Below are 11,580 nucleotides of genomic sequence, written 5' to 3' on the forward strand. Positions count from 1 at the left end.
GGTTGACCACAACTTCACGGGTTAACAAGAAGACGAGGCTATGAGGTTACAAAAATACAGTATTATATTTTGAACATACTATGGTGCATTTTGTAGTTTATTTTGATGCATTAAAAATGAGGATATTTTATAGGCATTTTATTTTAAAATGAATTCTGATTCCATTATAGCCCCTCTGGCCTGAGCCCAGTAATAAGAGATTCCAACTCTGTGACTCAGTGATAAAGGCCTGTTATGTGTTATATGCTCTTATTATATTAGTCTAGATGGAAACAGGGGTCCACGCGCACCCCCCGGCTTTTTTTATGGCACCTGATTTTTTAGAATCCTTAAAGTGTCTATTTTCTGAATCTGCCAGGTACCAAGCTGAAATAATGTCCCAAAGGCTTCATTTTTAACCCTTTGTTGCACCCGACCGGAACTCGAAAAACCGAATAATTATATAGAAAGAGGCATAACATTTGAAGTAAACAACATACATAGACAAATGAACACATTTTTCCATACATTTCGAACCCCAGGAATTGAATGAAATGGTTATTTTTGACATTTGACAAAATATTGACCCTATTTCTGGACAAAAATGGCAAAAAATAGCCAAAAATGTGTAACGGATCAGCTATTCTTTTCGTTTTCTCAAGCACATAGGGTGTTTTTTTTCACTACCATATATTTTTTGAAAGGTCTGGATGTGTAGAATATGAATCTGAATGTTAATATTGAACATTTTGGGTTGCACTACTTGTTTTTGCCCTGAGAATAGGGAAACTCTGAAAAACCGATTTTAAGCAATTTTAGCAGAGATTATCCTAGTCAATTAAAACAGCTTTTAGATGACCTATTATGGACTCAAACTTCACATATGAAGACATAAGCCAAATATCTACCATGCTGCACATTGGTAGGTGTCTAAAATAACATAGGACGGGCCTTATATTGCTATAATGAGCCCATTTCATGTATAGGCCACAACCTAGATATGCCAATTATGCACCCCCAGCCTCTTCTCCTAATAAAATCATGTTTTGTTTTTTTAAGGTCTTAGTCTGTAGAATATGAATCTAAATGTTAAAATTGAAAATTTTGGTTGCACTAGCTGTTTTAGCCCTGAGAATAGAGAACCCCTAAAAAAATGATTTTAAGCGATTTTAACAGAAACTAGATGCACCGCATAGCGGTACACAATATGACCGCCGCTCAGTTCTGCACATTCTCTCCAAAACGAATTACGCTCGTCAACTTTCCTGTATGGCTGGGATTATACTTGCTGTTAGACCAACCGTAAGCATATGCGCCCGTGTGCGACCTGCTGTGTCCGGTGTACAGACTCGCTGCAGCATTACGCACCCTACTGGAGGTCTTCACTAGGGGGAGAATAGTAACATCAGATGTGGATGTGGCCATGTGCCATTGTTTACTCTCATGATTGCCCCCAGCTTCGATGTCGATAATGCATCTTGCAGTCACCTTTTTTTGTAGTGATCGCCCCCTACTTTCTTATCAGTATTGCATCTCGCGGACGCGTCATGTTCGCTTGCGACGACGTGCACGACCGACGCACCAAACGACCGCAAAATACGCGAGGCAGTCATGATACGAACACGAACGCGTTGTCTGCAGCAAGTCTAAACCTGCCTTATCTCCGATTTGTGCAATATACTGTATGTATATCTCCTACTCTTGCAGCTCATGTGTATATGAGTGTGTGCATGTGTGAGTTTGCTTGTATAAAGATGTGTGTGTGTCTGTCTGTGTGTGTGAATGTGCATGTGTGCGCATGTGTGTGTGTGTGTGTGTGGAATCCGTGGAAGTGTGTTTATCTGTGCGTGTGAATCTGTTGATGTGTGTGTGCGAACTTAGTTACTTTTTAAACTGAGCCCCCTGCCAGCTCAACATAAAAATGCCAATCGGTTTTGCCAATAGCCTACTCACTATATTGGAATTTGACAGTTACGCCATTTTAACAGTAACGTCAGAACGTATAGAAGACATCACAACCTGCAAAAAGTAATTTCAGGGAGGTATCTAAAAAATACTTTAACCTACTGAGATACTGAAATACAGATGAATAGCCTATGTTTGTTCAATAATGTCTAGTCAGTATACCAAATAAGATAGGCCTATAGATAGAAACTGTGGTAATAAAATATGAAGATTTTGGTAGTTTGGGCTTTTCGTGTATCCTTCTACTGTAGCCATTTAGCCATCTACTATAGGCCTGAATTATATGCCAATGAAATTACACTTGTTAAACTCACCTCAATAAATATTTTGCAATCATTTAATGGGCAATGCTAAAGTTACTGTTACAAACCAGCGGCAGAGTTGGCGGTCCAACGGCGGTAACCACCAGTGGCCCGCTGGAGTTTTGCTCATCAGTTCTCTGGCTGTCCACCGGCGGCTCAGAAGCGGCTCCAGATAAAGGGCCACCCTTTTGCCGCTTACTACCCACCAGCTTCTAATTGGCCTTATTTATGGCCATAATAATGAAAATGATGCACTAAAATAGCAATAATACATTAACATAACACTTTCCATTTGCCCTCAATCAGAACAATCTACAATTATTTACAGGACTTACCAAAGTTACCAAATTTACTAAGGTGAAGACAGTGCCTGCTGATGAGAAACCTATAAATGTATTCTGTAATTTAATAATCCAATATAAAAACATTTATCCTCAGCAACTATCACACAGACTCACCACACATAGTATTAGGTTCAATACATTTTGTTTATTTATTTATTTTACTTGCTTTTGTTTATTTATTTTACATGCTCATTTACATGCTTTATTTATTGTACATGCTTAAACAATTTATTAAAATTATTTTTAATAATGATATATGTAACACTCTTCAGATGTAAGGAAAGTAAAGATGCAAAGAAGTTGTGACAGACATTCATGGCTTGTTTCTCCCTTGATATTGGTGCCAGATTAATGAAAATGCAGTTCTACCTTGCTGGGGTGTTACTGGCAGCGTTGTGAGCGAATTTGACAGAGGTGTAGGTCTGATTGGTAAACTCTGTTGAACAGATTAGAAATGAAAAGGCGTATTTAGTGAGATGATTACTGCAATGGCAGGGTTCATACAAAAAAAATTGAGCTGAATTTACTACCTTTTCACTACCATCAACATGTTTTCTACTACAAAAGCAAAAGGTGAAGAGTAATATAATGCAATACCTTTCCGAAACACAATAACACATTTAAGAACAACGGGGATTTAACAATGGACAAAGCTACTGGCATTTGAACAGGGGTGTGTAGGCTGTCAATAGGCACTGTATTTACCGGCATGGCTGGAGTTGATGAATCTTGCTGGGTGGTGGTGCTGGCAAAGGTGTAGTGGTCTGACTGGCAAACTCTGTTGAACAGATTGGATATGAAAAGACGTGTTTAGTGAGATGATTACTGCAATGGTATGACACCTGGCACGCTAACTAGCTCCTAAAGTACAAACACTTCTAAAGGATATTTCCACTTAATTTTCAGACAAACCAAGCAAGGGACCACATGTACAGACTCTATAAATACTAATCATGATGTCAGTTTTTTATTCAAATAACTTGAAAGAGATCGTCAGGTATAAATGCACCATGCTAGTGGCCAGTTCATTCATTCACATGCTGTTACATGCTAACTGGCGCCTAGAGTACAAACACTACTAAAGGATATTTCCACTTAATTTTCAGACAAACCAAGCTAGGGACCACATGTACAGACTCTATAAATACTAACCATGAGGTCCGTTTTTTATTTAAATTACTTGAAAGAGATCGTCAGGTATAAATGCACCATGCCAGTTCATTAATTCAGATGCTGTTACATGCTAACTAGCGCCTAAAGTAAACACTTCTAAAGGATATTTCCACTTAATTTTCGGGCAAACCAAGCTAGGGACCACATGTACAGACTCTATAAATACATTTTGGAAACAGGTGTTGGCTAGAATTACGCTTTACATACAGTTTTTAAAATGAAAATAGTAGAGATATAGAGAAGAGATGTTTTACTTACCTAGTCCTAAGCCTGCTACTGGTGGTTTGAGTACTGATATTGTAGGCTATTCGCATCTGCTTGGATGCGTTTGCTTGATTATGTTTCTAAACGTAAAGACATTTAACAACTTCTTTATCAGTCAGACGGTTACACAGTTACGTGCAAGAACAACAAGTCACGTAAGAGATGAAATCGTTTAGCTTACTGCAACATGAGAAATCAAGTAGTGTGAAACTAGCGACAGTAAAGAAAATTCCAATATGGCCGCCATTCGGAACTGAGAAATCACAACTCCATCTTCTTCGTTTGTCTTCTTCTCTCTGGTCTGATCTATCATTCACTGAGCAGCGCCAGCGCCACACACCAGTGGCAGCAGGCTGCAGTGTTTGAACGTGGTTGCATTAGTTCTGCTTTTGACGTTCTCATATAAAATCGTAATAAATACATAATTGCTTTATTTGGTAAGCACAGGGTAGCCACGGGGGTGCCAGTGACACAGCTACATGGGGCCATGGGGCCATGGGGCCATTCTAGGCTTCAGTGTAGAGCAGCCACGTTGAGGGACCATTCACTAAATGCACACATAAATACATTTATTATAGCCCCCCATGGATGAAAGTCCACAAAACTTGGCATACTCCCAGAGGGTGTCAGGTTAATCATACACATGAAATTTGGTGCAGTTCATAGCATCTCATCTGAAGATAGGGGCAATTAAAGCAATATTACATTACATTTTCAATTTTTACCATGGGGGTGCAATTCACAAATGACTGGTTATAAGCTAAGTTGATCCGAGCTCTTGAGACCAACATACCATAAAAAATTTGGCATCCTCGGTGCCACGGTTCAGGTAGTTATGTAGGAAAAAACTGCAATTTTTGGGCTTCGGGCGGGGCCAGCGCGGGGGGGGAGTGACCCCCGGGGACGAAACAAAATTTTTCCGTAAAAGTCTACTGGGGCTACATGCCCACCAAGTTTCATGTGCCCCGGTGTTACGGTGTCCCGGGAATCGTTGACCAAAAATTCAGAACCGATGACGGGGAAAAAAAAAAAAAAAAACTTTGACAACAACTATATGACCGCTTCGCTAGCTATGCTAGCGGCGGTCATAATTATCCTAGTCAATCAAAACGCAGGAGGGTGGGATGTACTTCTGGTTGCTGAAGGCTGTAATCAATTAACACACATTGACTACTGACCAAGAGATTGGCTGTTAATAGTTTCAAAACTCCCATAACACGGAAGTAACCTGGAAAAAGCGCTGCCATTTTTTCCTATGGAGGACAGAAAAACGCACAATAGCTATATACTGTACAACTACTTACGGCATGGAAAAGAACGATACAGCATGCACACACACACACACACACACACACACACACACACACACACACACACACACAAGAACTATATACAGAATGTACATAGAAACACAATAATTACACTGGCCAAAATTATAATCGCTTAAAACACTTTTGTTTTTGCCCTCCATTTATCATGAGTTGACTAGTTAAAAGAGGTAAGACTTCACGTACTGTACATAAAAGGCCTATTTCTCTCAAATATTGTTCCTAAATCTGTGTTAGGGAGCACTTCTCCTTTGCCAGTATAATCCATCTACCTCACGGCCAGCAGATTTTGAAAATACTCAACTCAAATGGTCCTACCCTTTTTACCCTAACTCCACCCATTCAGAGAACATGGACGCGCATTCATGCCCGAGCGAGAATTCAAATGCAAGAGAGCGAACCAGGCACTCTTGACAAGGGTAGAGCTGTATAAAATGAAAAGCTGGCTGGAGTTTTTCAAGCCCTGCCTGTTCCACATATGATTGACATGTTTAATTTCCATTTCAGTGCTTCAAACTCAGTGGCTGTAAGTAGGCAAGTGATTTTGCAAAAATGGCCAAAAAAGCGAATCCCATACCCTACCTTTAAGATGCTGATTAGACAACATGATTATTGCACAGGTGTAACTTAGGCTGGCCAAAATAAAAGACCAATATAAAATGTGCAGTTCCATCGCACAGCACAATGCCACAGATATTGCATGTTTCTAGGGAGCATACAATTGGCTGCTCCCTCTGACTGCAGGAATGTTCATTTCTCTACCATAAGCCGTCTCCAAAGGCGTTTCAGAGAATTTGGCAGTGCATCCGAACGGCCTCACAACAGCAGATCATGTGTAACCACCACACCAGCCCAGGACCTCCACATCCAGCATCTTCACCTCCAAGATCATCTGAGACCCGCCACCCAAACAGCTGCTGCAACAATTGGTTTGCATAACCAAATAATCTCTGCACAAACTGTCAGAATCCGTCTCAGGGAAGCACATTTGCATGCTCGTCGTCTTCATCGAGGTCTCGACCTTGTCATGGTAACTGACTTGAGTGGGCAAATGCTCACATTCAAAGGCCTCTAGCACTTTGGAGATGTGTTCTCTTCATGGATGAATCCCGAGTTTCACTGTATAGGACAGATGGCAGACAGTGTGTATGGTGTTGTGTGGCTGAGTGGTTTGCTGATATCAACATTGTGGATCGAGAGACCCATGGTGATGGAGGCGTTATGGTATGGGCAGGCATGTGTTATGGACAACGAACACGGGGGCATTTTATTGATGGCATTTTGAATGCACAGAGATACCATGACGAGACCCAGAGCCCCATTGCTGTGCCATTCATCCACAACCATCACCTCATGTTTCAGCGTGATAATGCATGGCTCCATGTTTCAAGGATCTGACCAAAATTCCAGCCAGCCTAAGGCACACCTGTGCAATAATCGTGCTGTCTAATCAGCATCTTGATATGAGGTGGATGGATTATATTGGCAAAGGAGAAGTGCTAACACAGATTTAGACAGATTTGTGAACAATATTTGGGAGAAATAGGCCTTTTGTGTATATGAAGTCTTAGATCTTTGAGTTCAGCTCATGATAAATCAGGGGAAAAAAGCAAAAGTGTTGCTTTTATAATTTTGTTCAGTGTAGTTATTGTGTGTCTATGAGCATGCTGAATATTAGCCTAGAAATCCCCTAATTTGCTGCCGGGGTAGTCTAGCAACTCTCCGTTGACTTGGGAGCATGTCAATTTCAACGACGGCCGGGCCAATCACATCCTGTATGGAGTCGTTAGGTGGGCTTAACATAATGATGACTGACCTGTGACCAGAAGTTGCGACCGTTTAGAATCCTGCTACTTGAAAAAGAAAAAGATGATGATTCGTTTAGCGCTATGCTATTGCGTGGAGCGTCTGTGTGCATGCTGTTTGGAAATGGGCTCATTAATTAACATAAGGGGCTGTATTAAGACACTTAACAGTCACTTGCGAAAAGCTGTCTAGTAGGCTGTCCAGTTCACATTTTGCCTGGTCCTATCAAACTCTCATACATATTTCATAATGTACAGAGAGTCTGGCCACTTTCCATTGTCAAGTGTTAACTTCCTTGAATGCGGGTACTCTATTGGATCTGCCCATGTATGTCACGTATGTCATGCTCAAAACTAGCGCACGGCCTCAACATCATTGTTCAGATTGGACCTGAGGAGAAAACCTGCAAATATACCGCAGACCCAGATGACTTTCTGAAGGGAAATGAAAATTGAACAGAAGTACGTACGAGGGCAGAGCAAGGCTAGTCCACATTGGGAGTGTTTTCATTATCAAATGGATAACGAATGGTGCAACAAGGCGTTCCTATTTTTCTTGATCAGTCATGGGTGTGTTTTGGGCATAACATCCTTTATACCAGTGAGAATGACATCTGTCAATCCCTTTAACAGCAAGCAGCACGACTTCAAACAGTGCATCAGTAGGCTACATCTTGTGACAGTGCGTTTTCAGCTGTGCTTCATATGCGCTTCTTGCCTAAACACTTGTATTGCCAATTTACAAATTATGGTGAATAACTATAACAACTCATTGTGAGATGTATTTCATAATATCTTTATAATAATTATGCTTCCCATTGTAATTTGTAATGCTTTGCATGGTTGTGCACTCCTGTGGATGACATAAGTAGGATGCGTTGTGCCATATCACTGTTGATAATGCACTCTTAAAATAACATAGAACAACTTGTCACTGATTTCTTGGTCAGTAGTGTTATCCATTTTAGGTAGTGTACGATAGCGATTTTTAGATAATGCGCCAGATCCTTAGGTCGTTAATTGCCACACCCCTTGGTGCGTTGCTCAATAAAAAGAGAAGCGCATGGCGAAAAACTTGAGACTACTATAGGAATAAGTTTTGCGTTGTGATGATACGCTTTCTGCCAGGTTTTGCATCATGAAAATAGGGCCCAAGGCCTTAAAGTGTAACTGCGCCCTAAAATATGTTTTTTGAGCTGTTGATTGATTAAAACTACTCATAAGTGGTGAACTACACTAATACCAGGGTTAATATTGTCAAAAATCGTATTGCCCGAGAAAAATGGAGCACAGCGTTAGTTCAGGCAGGTCACGGAGTCTCGCTAGCTTCCCTGAATCGCCCAGCTGATTGCCAGCTGATTGCCAGCTGATTGCCAGCTGAGTGCCAGCCGGCCTAGCCTTGCTTTCATTGGTGGAGATCATTCAGAGCGCTTATTTAAACTGCCTTTGCCAATCTGCTGCCATCTGCTTTTTCTGCAATTTTGCCACCCACCTCCTCCCCTTAACCCCCTCATACTTCTGACTTATCAATGTTGTGTCATTGATGTTTGTTCTGTTCTGTACCCCATGGGGGGTTTATTGCTGCTCTCCCTGCCTTGGGCTTTCCATGTTTGAACATGGAAGGGCAGGGGGCCCCCAGAACAGAACATACCGCCAAGAATGTATTTCATGCAATAGTAAATAAAAATATTTTATTGACAAAGTGGTCCTGACTGAAGTAACATTTCGTATGATTTTGTATTGGAGATATAGCTCTCCGCGCCCTCTACAGGTTGAAACATTCCATGGCATTTTGTTCCAAAATGCTATGCTGACGTAGTCCTGCACTTCTCTGGTGAGTCTACGTCACCGGGTCGTTACAAATTAGGAATGAAACGCCCCAACACCTGCTCCCCTGATTAGCCTACCTGTGATAAGCCATGTCTGCAGCACTCATTCCCAGATTGACACGAAATCACCATGGTTGATTGGCTGCAGCAGTGCTGCACGCCCTTCCAAATTTCAGAACATCTCGCCCATTTTGAAAGCCTTATGGCCTGGTCAGACTATACGATTTTTTTGTCGCTCCTGATTGTCGTTTACGATCTACCATGTCACACTATACGATTTTAGAACCATGAAAACCTCTCCGCGTCTTGGTTGGGAGAGTGGCCACATACACCAAAAGCATCGGTCGCGTCATACAACTCCCGTTAAATTTCTGACAAGCCAGACTTTTTGTCGGGCTGTTTTAGAACGTTGTGAACGACTTCGATCGCGTTCGATGTCCGACCATTTGAAATCGGATACGACGCTGTAAACTTGTCGGTCACAACAAATTCGGGCCAAAATTGGAAATCGTGTAATCTGTCCAGGCCATTAGTTACACTCCAACAATAGTAATTTTAGTCACTTATCAGGAAGCAATATAGGGTGACCCAAGTCATCATATGTGAAGTTTGAGTGTGTAATGGGTCATGTAAAAGCAGCTTTGATTGACTAGGATCATTTCTGTTAAAATCGCTTAAAATCATTTTTTTAGGGGTTCTCTATTCTCAGGGCTAAAACAGCTAGTGCAACCAAAATTTTCAATTTTAACATTTAGATTCATATTCTACAGACTAAGACCTTAAAAAAACAAAACATGATTTTATTAGGAGAAGAGGCTGGGGGTGCATAATTGGCATATCTAGGTCGTGGCCTATACATGAAATGGGCTCATTATAGCAATATAAGGCCCGTCCTATGTTATTTTAGACACCTACCAATGTGCAGCATGGTAGATATTTGGCTTATGTCTTTATATGTGAAGTTTGAGTCCATAATAGGTCATCTAAAAGCTGTTTTAATTGACTAGGATAATCTCTGCTAAAATTGCTTAAAATCGTTTTTTCAGAGTTTCCCTATTCTCAGGGCTAAAACAAGTAGTGCAACTCAAAATGTTCAATATTAACATTCAGATTCATATTCTACACATCCAGACCTTTCAAAAAATATATGGTAGTGAAAAAAAACACCTTATGTGCTTGAGAAAACGAAAAGAATAGCTGATCCGTTACACATTTTTGGCTATTTTTTGCCATTTTTGTCCAGAAATAGGGTCAATATTTTGTCAAATGTCAAAAATAACCATTTCATTCAATTCCTTGGGTTAGAAATGTATGGAAAAATGTGTTCATTTGTCTATGTATGTTGTTTACTTCAAATGTTATGCCTCTTTCTATATAATTATTCGGTTTTTCGAGTTCCGGTCGGGTGCAACAAAGGGTTAAAAATGAAGCCTTTGGGACATTATTTCAGCTTGGTACCTGGCAGATTCAGAAAATAGACACTTTAAGGATTCTAAAAAATCAGGTGCCATAAAAAAAGCCGGGGGGTGCGCGTGGACCCCTGTTTCCATCTAGACTATATGGCTCTCCAGAATGTTGAGGGAGCTCCCATTCACTTTGAATGGGCCTCTCAACGTTCTACCGGTCCGTTATATTTGCATAATGACCGCTCCGAAGGTATAATGACCGCTGCCAATGGCAACGGGTTCACTCCGCTAGTTGTTGCGGAAGCCACGAAACGGTAGCCAAGTCATTGCTAAAGACACATTGAGATAAGTGTATTTTCTCGTTTTGGCAACGAGAAAATAATTCCCTTCAGTACGAAGCAAAACCCCTCCGCTGCGCGTCGGGGTTCTGTCCGTCCTGTCGAGAATTATTTTCCGATAATGATCGGCGTTCTATTCATTATCCATTGCATATTTACCTCTGCCAATGAGGTTATGTTTTCCTCTGGGTTTGTTGATTTGTTTGTTGGTTTGTTTGCCTGTCTATTTGTTCGCAAGATAACTCAAAAAGTTATGGATGGATTTCAATTAAATTTTCAGGGAAGGTCTGAAATGAGCCAAGGAAGAAAGAATTACAGTTTGGGATTGATCCGTAGGCTATTACAGTCTGGATGTGGCGGTTATGCGTTCTCTTGGCGGAGGTTTGCGCTCTCTGAATGGTTTTCTAGTTTCAAATTCAGTTGAGTTTTATTTGTTTTTTGATTGACTTTTTTTTTAAGTTATTCATTCTATTTCTATTTTATTATTCTAAACATAATTGTGATAATGTCTTCATGTGGATATTTGTTTTGTTTATTTTGAAAAGATCTATATCTTAATAAAATGCATACTGTGTGCAGAATTTGTATCAGCAATATGTCCTTTATTGAGCAATTAGCTTTCACTCTCAAGGTTTTAGGCTAGTGGAAAATAGTCACACATAGTCCAAAGGGTTGCAATTCAGTATGTTTTTTCATTGGATAAAATAATTGGTTTCCGGCCTCATTCATATGATATAGAAATAAAAGTAGATATGAATCAAATGCCAATGCAACTGCTGAATGGGCAGATTGGATATTCGCTGTCATTTTCAACTTGCACATCATTGCCCACAATCTTTTAGGCTAC

The 11,580-nt window shown here is 40.5% G+C and overlaps 1 long non-coding RNA gene across 1 annotated transcript; it reads right to left on the reverse strand.

Moving 5' to 3' along the window:
• Positions 1 to 2,813: 2,813 nt before the first annotated feature.
• LOC134092171 (uncharacterized) lies at positions 2,814 to 4,088 on the reverse strand. Its single transcript, XR_009940173.1, has 3 exons — positions 4,022 to 4,088; positions 3,296 to 3,368; positions 2,814 to 3,026 (listed from the first exon to the last, which is right to left on the reverse strand). It is a non-coding gene; the product is annotated as an uncharacterized LOC134092171 (long non-coding RNA).
• Positions 4,089 to 11,580: the final 7,492 nt, after the last annotated feature.

This window comes from Sardina pilchardus, chromosome 1 (assembly GCF_963854185.1).
Source record: "Sardina pilchardus chromosome 1, fSarPil1.1, whole genome shotgun sequence".
Classification (NCBI taxonomy): Eukaryota; Metazoa; Chordata; class Actinopteri; order Clupeiformes; family Clupeidae; genus Sardina; species Sardina pilchardus.